Consider the following 10000-nt stretch of genomic DNA (forward strand, 5'->3'; position numbering starts at 1 on the left):
CCCCACGCTCCTACGCTTTGGTTGTTTCTTTGCCATCCGTGTTGCGATAAAAAGATTTCTCCATTGTCCAAAAAGGACGGATCGAGATTCCTCTTTCGAGAGGGAGAGAGAGGTACTTGCGGGTAACCTGGAATCTACGAAACACGCACCGTGGTAAGATTCGTGCGTCCGCCTGATCGATGTGTGTTGTTTACGGACCGGCTGAGAAGCGACGATAGCGAGTCTTTGAAAAACTATGTGTCCATTAGTTAGACCGATCGTCGCCGGCCGTGTGTCTGTTCGAATCTCGCAACCCACGATTCAGCGACAGGACGCGCGCTCGCATTCCTTGTGTGCGTTCGTACTTTTCAAGGTTTTTAAATGTACTTTACGCCCGACCGTCGAGAGGAGCGTGCCACTGGGCGTTTCTCCGACGGTTTCCGTCCTTGGACGCGATCGTGTCGTCAACGATCGAACAAACAAACAAATACGTTGGCGACGCCCGAATTCGCTCTCCCGCACGCGCCGGGTGGGAGAGTGATGTGGGTATCGAATGTGATGCGTGTTAATAATGAAAATAACACTCTAAAGATCTAAAGAGTTTGAAATACAAAATTTTACGATTACCCTGAACGGTGGATCACTTGGCTCGTGGGTCGATGAAGAACGCAGCTAATTGCGCGTCAACGTGTGAACTGCAGGACACATGAACATCGACATTTCGAACGCACATTGCGGTCCACGGATACAATTCCTGGACCACGCCTGGCTGAGGGTCGTTTTCTTAACAAAAGACTGCTTGCGTTTGCTTCTCGAAAAAAGAGTAATTCATTTCTTTCTAAACATCTCGCCGTCGTTCAACGAAAGTAGAACGTTTCGGAGCGGGATTATCGAACGAAATTGAAAGAATGAATGAACGATAAACAAAGAAAGAGTCGCAACGTACGAGCGATAGTTGGGCAGTTCGTCGGCGTTTGTCGTGGAAACGATGTGACGAAAATCGCAACCGATACACTAAATGCAGGCCGTTAAAGGAGAGAAACAAATTTCGAAATATCTCTTCGAACTAGCGCAAGTGCGTCACGGCGCGCGAGTCGTTCGTTAAAATTTATAAACGACCGCCCGTGAAAGCACCGAGTTCTCGGAAGATAATCTATAAAGATTCTCCATCCTGCTGGAAGTTATCGGATCGGCGCGATTGTTCACTTGTAGAAATCCACGCTCCCGACGTTGCCAGAAACGATATTTACGAAAGGTGTGTCAAAAATAAACGAAAGAAGCTCTCCTATAAATTTAGAAAAAGCAAACGAGTGAAATGTTTGAGATGATAATTTGCTGAAATGCAAGCTCGAATAGCCCCAGGGTTTCGAATGATTCCCCGCGCTTTATACATCTCTCTGTTTACAAACGGTGTATAAATGAAAGATCGCTTCAGATGGGTCGTCGCTGTTTGACGCGCGATGCTGTTCCTTTTTTTTTGTCTGTCTGTGCGTTTAGCTTCGCTAAACAAGTTAAATGGTTAAAAAGCGTCGAAAAAGCGAATACACACGCGACAAGACAAATCTAACGAGTAAAGGAACGCTCCGCTCCAAGATAAAAATGGTTGTTTACAATCAATACAGCGTTTCGGTACCCCTGATCGTAGTCTGAAACTGTGTAACAAAAGAGAGGAAAGCGAATGGTGAAGGAACTTCGAAGCCTCCGTGGCGTGGCTAGAACTTGTGATAAAAGTATGTTTGCAGCAATTATGCATGCTCCCGTTAAAACAGCATTTCAATGTCTCGCATGGCTTAAAGCTCTAGGAGGCTTCAACATTTAGAATACATACGGACTACTTCGTTTGTTAAAGATAAGCGAAGACCGCGCGACCATCGCTCGGTCGTCCAGTCCTCGAAAGTTTTGTTGCGTTCCAAAGAAGAGACAAATGGGGTTTACCCTTGCGCTAAGGGGAGAAGAAGAGAAAAGCAGTTGTTAAATCTAAGAGGTGTGTGGAGTACATCGCGTGTTGGTTAAAATTGTTAAATGAAGTATACGCGAAATGTTCTCTCGCTCTTGCTTTTCCTCTTGCTTCCGTGGCGCTCGAAAAGAAGGGATGATAAATAAAGAAACCTATTCGAAATCTCTTGTGGAACAAAAAATAATACGGACGGACGTTAAAATTGAACCGAGACGAAATGGATCGTCTTGCGAGTTGTCTTCGCTTTGAAATTGTTAAAAATTGATAAAAGCAATACGACGAAGCTGCAGTCCGCAAAATGTTTGAAGCAAAAAGGAAATAACACGAAAATTATGGGAACGTCGTGTCTCAACTTTTTTTTCCCTCTTGTGCTCGTTTCATCGAACGATAAATACAAACATTTTGAAACGAGAGAGGAGGAAAAATTGAATATGCGAAAGGTTGATTCACGCACAGTTTCTCTACGTGTTTGCTTTTTTGCTTCTTTTCGTTTATTTTTTTTTTTTTTGCATCGAGCATCATTATTCACCTTTCGATGAAACCAAAGAAATTGACGACCTCAGAGTAGGCGAGATTACCCGCTGAATTTAAGCATATTATTAAGCGGAGGAAAAGAAACTAACTAGGATTTCCTTAGTAGCGGCGAGCGAACAGGAATGAGCCCAGCACTGAATCCCGCGGTACCGCCGCTGGGAAATGTAGTGTTCAGGAGGATCCGTTTATCCCGAGACATCGAATTGCGTCCAAGTCCATCTTGAATGGGGCCATTTACCCATAGAGGGTGCCAGGCCCGTAGTGACCGGTACGCGTTTCGGGAGGATCTCTCCTTAGAGTCGGGTTGCTTGAGAGTGCAGCCCTAAGTGGGTGGTAAACTCCATCTAAGGCTAAATACGACCACGAGACCGATAGCGAACAAGTACCGTGAGGGAAAGTTGAAAAGAACTTTGAAGAGAGAGTTCAAGAGTACGTGAAACCGTTCAGGGGTAAACCTGAGAAACCCAAAAGATCGAATGGGGAGATTCATCGTCAACAACGCTGGCTCCCGTTGGTGCGCGATGCCCCGGATGGACCTTCGGGTTCCATTAGCGAGGGCACACCACCTTCGGCGAATGTTCCGGCGAGGTAGTCGTGCACTTCTCCCCTAGTAGAACGTCGCGACCCGTTGCGTGTCGGTCTACGGTCCGAGGCGGAGCCTGTCCGTCACCTTAACGGTGTTCGTGACAGACCCTCGGTTGCCTGGCCGACTGCGCGACGGTACTCAGACGGTATCAGGCCGCAACCAATCCATTTTCGAATGTGTGTGCGTCAGGACCGCCGCAAGCTAGGTTCAGTTATAATTACCCGGATGTACGGACTATGCGCCGTCCCCGGGTCTGGCCAGCTGTTAGCAGGAGGAGTCCTTGGACTGGCCAAGCTTTGAATTACCGGTCGGCGACGCTATTGCTTTGGGTACTCTCAGGACCCGTCTTGAAACACGGACCAAGGAGTCTAACATGTGCGCAAGTCATTGGGATATAAATAAACCTAAAGGCGAAATGAAAGTGAATGTCGTCCTCTGCGTCGACCTAGGGAGGATGGGCCTCGTTACGATTAGGCCTCGCACTCCCGGGGCGTCTCGTTCTCATTGCGAGAAGAGGCGCACCTAGAGCGTACACGTTGGGACCCGAAAGATGGTGAACTATGCCTGGTCAGGACGAAGTCAGGGGAAACCCTGATGGAGGTCCGTAGCGATTCTGACGTGCAAATCGATCGTCGGAACTGGGTATAGGGGCGAAAGACTAATCGAACCATCTAGTAGCTGGTTCCCTCCGAAGTTTCCCTCAGGATAGCTGGCACTCGCTCGAACGTTATTGCGAGTCTCATCTGGTAAAGCGAATGATTAGAGGCCTTGGGGCCGAAACGACCTCAACCTATTCTCAAACTTTAAATGGGTGAGATCTCTGGCTTGCTTGCATCAAATGAAGCCATGAGATTTTATTATTGGATCAGAGTGCCAAGTGGGCCAATTTTGGTAAGCAGAACTGGCGCTGTGGGATGAACCAAACGCAGAGTTAAGGCGCCTAAGTCGACGCTTATGGGATACCATGAAAGGCGTTGGTTGCTTAAGACAGCAGGACGGTGGCCATGGAAGTCGGAATCCGCTAAGGAGTGTGTAACAACTCACCTGCCGAAGCAACTAGCCCTGAAAATGGATGGCGCTGAAGCGTCGCGCCTATACTCCGCCGTCAGTGGCAAGTGGGGCTGGACAAAATTTGGTCCTCCATGAAGCCCTGACGAGTAGGAGGGTCGCGGCGGTGTGCGCAGAAGGGTCTGGGCGTGAGCCTGCCTGGAGCCGCCGTCGGTGCAGATCTTGGTGGTAGTGGCAAATACTCCAGCGAGGCCCTGGAGGACTGACGTGGAGAAGGGTTTCGTGTGAACAGCCGTTGCACACGAGTCAGTCGATCCTAAGCCCTAAGAGAAATCCTATGTAAATGAGGTGTCCTAAAGCTCTCAGTTAAAAAGCAACAACAAAACTGTTAAATATGGCTAAATCGAATTTATAAGAAGTAGTTGCAGAGATGCACACCCATTGGGCGAAAGGGAATCCGGTTCCTATTCCGGAACCCGGCAGCGGAACCGCATACCATTCGGGCCCTCGTAAGAGTGTTCGTCGGGGTAACCCAAAATGACCTGGAGACGCCGTCGGGAGATCTGGGAAGAGTTTTCTTTTCTGTATAAGCGTTCGAGTTCCCTGGAAACCTCTAGCAGGGAGATAGGGTTTGGAACGCGAAGAGCACCGCAGTTGCGGCGGTGTCTGGATCTTCCCCTCGGACCTTGAAAATCCAGGAGAGGGCCACGTGGAGGTGTCGCGCCGGTTCGTACCCATATCCGCAGCAGGTCTCCAAGGTGAAGAGCCTCTAGTCGATAGATTAATGTAGGTAAGGGAAGTCGGCAAATTGGATCCGTAACTTCGGAATAAGGATTGGCTCTGAGGAGCGGGGCGTGTCGGGCTTGGTCGGGAAGCGGGTCTGGCTGACGTGCCGGGCCTGGGCGAGGTGAACGGTTGGCGACTTCGGTCGCGTCCCGGGATCCGAGCTCGGTCCCGTGCCTTGGCCTCCCGCGGATCTTCCTTGCTGCGAGGCTTCCGTGGCGGTTAACGCCGTCGTGGTCGCTTCTTCGGCCGCCATTCAACGCTTAGCTCAGAACTGGCACGGACTAGGGGAATCCGACTGTCTAATTAAAACAAAGCATTGCGATGGCCCTCACGGGTGATGACGCAATGTGATTTCTGCCCAGTGCTCTGAATGTCAACGTGAAGAAATTCAAAAAAGCGCGGGTAAACGGCGGGAGTAACTATGACTCTCTTAATGGCGGCTTGACGCGTGTGCTTGTGCTCCGCAGTTAGACGAACTTTTTAGTGGGAAAAAACGAGAGTTGTGTTGATAAATTGGTATGTGTCGATAGTGTTTCGAATTGTGATCACAGTGATACCCAAGGATAACTCTGATTCTGCGAAATAATTAGCTTATTTGCATTAAATGTGCCAAGATCGTAACGAACACGTGCTTTGCAGGTGGTCGAACTTTGACACGTGATTTGTACTAACTACTTTATATATAGTGTGGAAATAACTATGCTAGCATATGTGTGAATTTTTATTCTATTGTTTAATATAAATTCTGCAGTGTTTGTGAATGGGATTGAGCTATAACGAAAAGATAATTATTTCATGTGATAGACGGGCGGTGGCGGCCATTACACGCGGTCGCTGCCTCAGTGGTGCCTCCTAGTTATAAGCTTATCGGCCTTACCAGAATCGGTAACTTGTTATCATTGGCGAAACAGTTAATCGCCACTTGTCGGTAAGGTAGAGCCCATCACATCAACGGTTCCTTTTTTATCGACTTATCTTACGCCGGTCACTTATCACCGATTATCATTGTCTCTCTATATACCGACAAACATTGTGTTGATCAATTACCATCATTGATGCACTGCTACTCGGCAACGATAAAATAGATAATTCTACTTACCTGTGATTGATATCTCTTCCATTCAAATACCTATGTGTATAAATACAATGGTACCTTAAATTGGTGTTACAGGCTGGAATAATAGATAGAATTATTATTATTGAGTATAAATATTATTTTTTTTTTAATTTTTTACCCCGATGTCGCAGACGGGGGTGCCAGTCTCCCCCGCCAAGGGTAAAAAGCGTATAGCATTGTCCTCGCCGGGCCAATCATCCTCTGAGAGCTCATTCGAGAAGGCCGACTCACCTGGAAAAAAAAAAAATGTTTTACCGATTGAATTAAGAGAATTCGACGAAATTGATCTACAAATAAAGAGCCATATATATAACGTTAAAGTGTCGATCCCGAACAAGGAACCAAAATCGCGTACGCAAGCAATAGACGATGCTGTTAATTACTTACTAAGTAGTTACGAAAAAGTGACAAGAGCATACGTGGAGATCGCTGCGAAATGGAGCGAATTTGAAACGCTAAAAGAACGGTACTTCGACCAAGTGCAACTTGAGACTCAGCATACTACTTCAAAGGCATTCGAGGATGAGTTTAATACCAAAATGGTTTGTTTAAAAGAGTCAATTGTGAGCGACGTCAAAGAATTGGTTCAAAATGAGATACGAAAAACGGTACAACAACAAATGGAGAGCATAGAAAAAAATACGAAACTAATAAATGAAGACTTCCAAGGAAATATTAAAAGCGCTGTGTGCAGTGAATTCAAAGAAGCGGTCACCAAGGTGCAGGAAGAAATGCAGGCGTCAATTCAAGGCTCGAAACCCTCATATTCAGCGATAGCAAAAACCGGTATTGTTTTTCGTAGTAACGAAGGTATTAATAATAATAAATCTGATAATAATATTGAATTTATGGTAGTAACAATAAAAGACCACGCTAGAAAATACAAATCGGCGGCGGATATTAAAAGGGTTTTTAAAGAAGCCATTAGGCCAGCGGAATTCAATTTGAGAGTTAACCACCTGGTTACATTAAACTCGTTAGGTATCAGGATAATTGCCAAAACAGTCGACTTAGATAAACTGCGGAAATCCGAAAAGTTAGTGGAATTAGGCCTTCAAATTAAGGATAAAGAGAAGCTAAAACCTCGTTTATTAATTAGAGATTTCCCTCTTAATATCGAATTCTCAGATGCAGCAAAAACTATCGCTGAAGCAGCCGAATGCAATACGAATTCGACGGAGTTACGCGTTTTAACAGAATTTATGAATAAAAACAAGAGATCTAAAAACGTCCTTGTTGAAGTGTCACCTCAAATGAGGGTCAAACTAATGACTTATGGTAGGCTTTATTTAAATTACGAATCTTGTCGAGTGGAAGACTATGTACGGGTATTACAATGCTTCAAATGCCAGAAATTTAATCATTTAGCAAGAAATTGTTCTGCTACCAACCCAACTTGTGGACATTGTGCGGGCGAGCACGATTCGAGAGAATGTACCCAAAAAGACAAAACAAAGTGCGTGAACTGTGATAAACATGGTTTTGTGAACTCGAATCACTCGGCTTTAGATTCGCAAAAATGCCCGATTCTGATTAAGAAGAAAAATGAACTAACCCGGAGCACGGATTACGAAGCACAGAAATAGAGAGACATAGCTACGCAACGGGGAGAGAAGGAGGGCTCGACAACCCGCCGGTGCCCGTTTGGGACCTTCCACTTAATTCCCCCTTACAAACCGGCCGCAATTTAACACCTTGCGATAATCAATTAAGTCGTCAAAATGCTTCTTTAGGGGCAACTTCCACTGGCAATGAGCGCGAAACAAACAATTCTCTAAATGGGGGTATCACTATGCCACCATCCAGTGGACCATCATCTTTCTTATATGTTTTCCCTAATGAAGATGGCTCTCAGTTAAATTCTATTATACAAAATACAGAACAGCCTAATAATGCGAATATTAGAGAGTTTAAATGTGAATATTGTGCGAAAAGTTTTAACTCCTTCAGAGGACTCGGAATACATAAATCCTCGGCGCATCGACAGCAAACGAATAGCAAAATAAATACTGAAAGAAAGAAACCCAGATGGCAAACTGAAGATATAAAACGCATAGCTACAGCTGAACTCAAGGCACCGAAAGAGGCAAAAACGAAAATAAATGATTACTTACTGCATAAAGTGAGACTTGAGCCACCAAGAACACGCGAATCGTTGAAGTCACTTCGTAAATCATCCAGATATAAGGAAATATTCACAGTGATATCTGAAATGCAGCAAAATCTAAGGGGTGATTCTGAAGACCTAGAAAGTAGAAATACTAACCTGGTAATACCTGTAGCAAAGGAAGATTTAAGGGTACCTGGGAGAGTAAATAATGATACTTACCTGGAACCTGTTGAAGAAGAAGTGATTAGAATACCTGTAGGGGAAGAAGATATTGGAGTACCTGAAAGAGAGAATATAAATACTTACCTGGAGCCTGTTGCTGAAGAAATAATCGAAGTAAGCGAAAGTGAAACACCTGTGGTAAGAGAAAGAGAATTAAGAGCTATTTGCAATACCAACATAAGGACACATAATCAAGCAAGAACCCATGATGAGCTTACCGATATGGAAAGAAGGAAACATATATGGTGCAACGAAGCCCACAGATTTCTAAGATCCTCCAAATGTGATGATCCGGCAGCGCTCTCATTGGGTTATGCAGTTGAGGACATTAGACAGGGGCGTGATCCTGGTAACCATTTGATTCAATGGTTTGAAACGAACTTCAGTGTACCTGCAAACATTAACACAAGGACGACTGATAGGTGGAATTCTGAACAAAACTTGTCAAATAAGAAAAAGCGAAAAAAAGAGTACGCAAAAATACAAACACTTTGGAGGAAAAATATTACCAGAGCAGCCAGCGTCGTGCTGGATGGAGATACAGGTACATTGAACCAAGTATCGTTACGAGAGATTACAGATTACTGGAAGCCAATATTCGAAGAAAAAAAAAATTACGAATGATCAAGAGATTGGGGTGCAAAATGAACAAGAAACACAAAGTACCGATATTATATCCATCGAGCCGATTACATGCGAGGAAATACACGCCTGCAGACCAAAATTAGACTCAGCCAAAGGGGCGGACGGGCTATCACCAAGATTATGGCTAAATAAAGTACCGAATATGATAAAAGCGATTTTAATGAATGTCTTCTTGTTTTCAGCCAATGTTCCCACAAAATGGACCCGAGCTAGGACGATTTTCATTCCTAAGACAGATGATAAGCAGAATCCAGCGAACTATCGTCCCATATCAATAGCATCAATAATACTGAGGCATTATCATAAAGTTCTAGCGAACAGGTTATACAAAGAATTGAAACCCGATCAAAGGCAAAGAGGCTTTATTAGAGCAGACGGAACAGCGGAAATAATATATACACTTACCACGATTTTAGATGATGCATGGAGTCGTAAAAGGCAACTTCACGTGGCGTTTTTGGACATCAAAAAGGCGTTTGATTCGGTCTCGCACAAATCTATATTCCGGGTTCTGAAAAAGAAGAAAATATCAAATAAAATACTAGAATATATTCAGACGTTATATAAAAAATCTGAAATCCAAATCGAGGTAAAAGGCGAGATTGGCGAATTTATTAAACCAAGTAAAGGAGTGAGGCAAGGTGACCCATTATCATCTCTGATATTTAATGCTGTAATGGACGAAATTTTGATGAAAATACCCGACATAATAGGCTATGAATATTTGGACACCTTAGTGAATGCTCTTGCCTTTGCAGATGATTTAATACTGATTGCAAGCACTAAACAGGGGTTGCAAACACTCATAGATGAAGTATCGACCGAAATGATGAAACATGGACTAGCTTTAGCCCCAGGAAAATGTAGATGCCTCTCACTAGTACCATCAGGGAAGGATAAAAAGGTTAAAGTAATCGAGGAGAATAGTTTTGAAGTTGGTGAGGAGAAAATCCCACAAATAAAGATAATGGACCAATGGAAGCACTTAGGAATAACGTTTTCACCACGAGGACCAATTAGGGAAAAATTTAACATAGAAGACTTTCTGGAGAGAAT

General features: G+C 44.4%; 1 non-coding gene across 1 annotated transcript; it reads left to right on the plus strand.

Moving 5' to 3' along the window:
• The first annotated feature begins 603 nt into the window (after window positions 1-603).
• Window positions 604-758, plus strand: LOC143306216 (5.8S ribosomal RNA). Its single transcript, XR_013063673.1, has one exon. It is a non-coding gene; the product is annotated as a 5.8S ribosomal RNA (ribosomal RNA).
• The last annotated feature ends 9242 nt before the right edge of the window (window positions 759-10000 follow it).

This window comes from Osmia lignaria, unplaced genomic scaffold (genome assembly GCF_051020975.1).
Source record: "Osmia lignaria lignaria isolate PbOS001 unplaced genomic scaffold, iyOsmLign1 scaffold0002, whole genome shotgun sequence".
Lineage (NCBI taxonomy): Eukaryota > Metazoa > Arthropoda > Insecta > Hymenoptera > Megachilidae > Osmia > Osmia lignaria.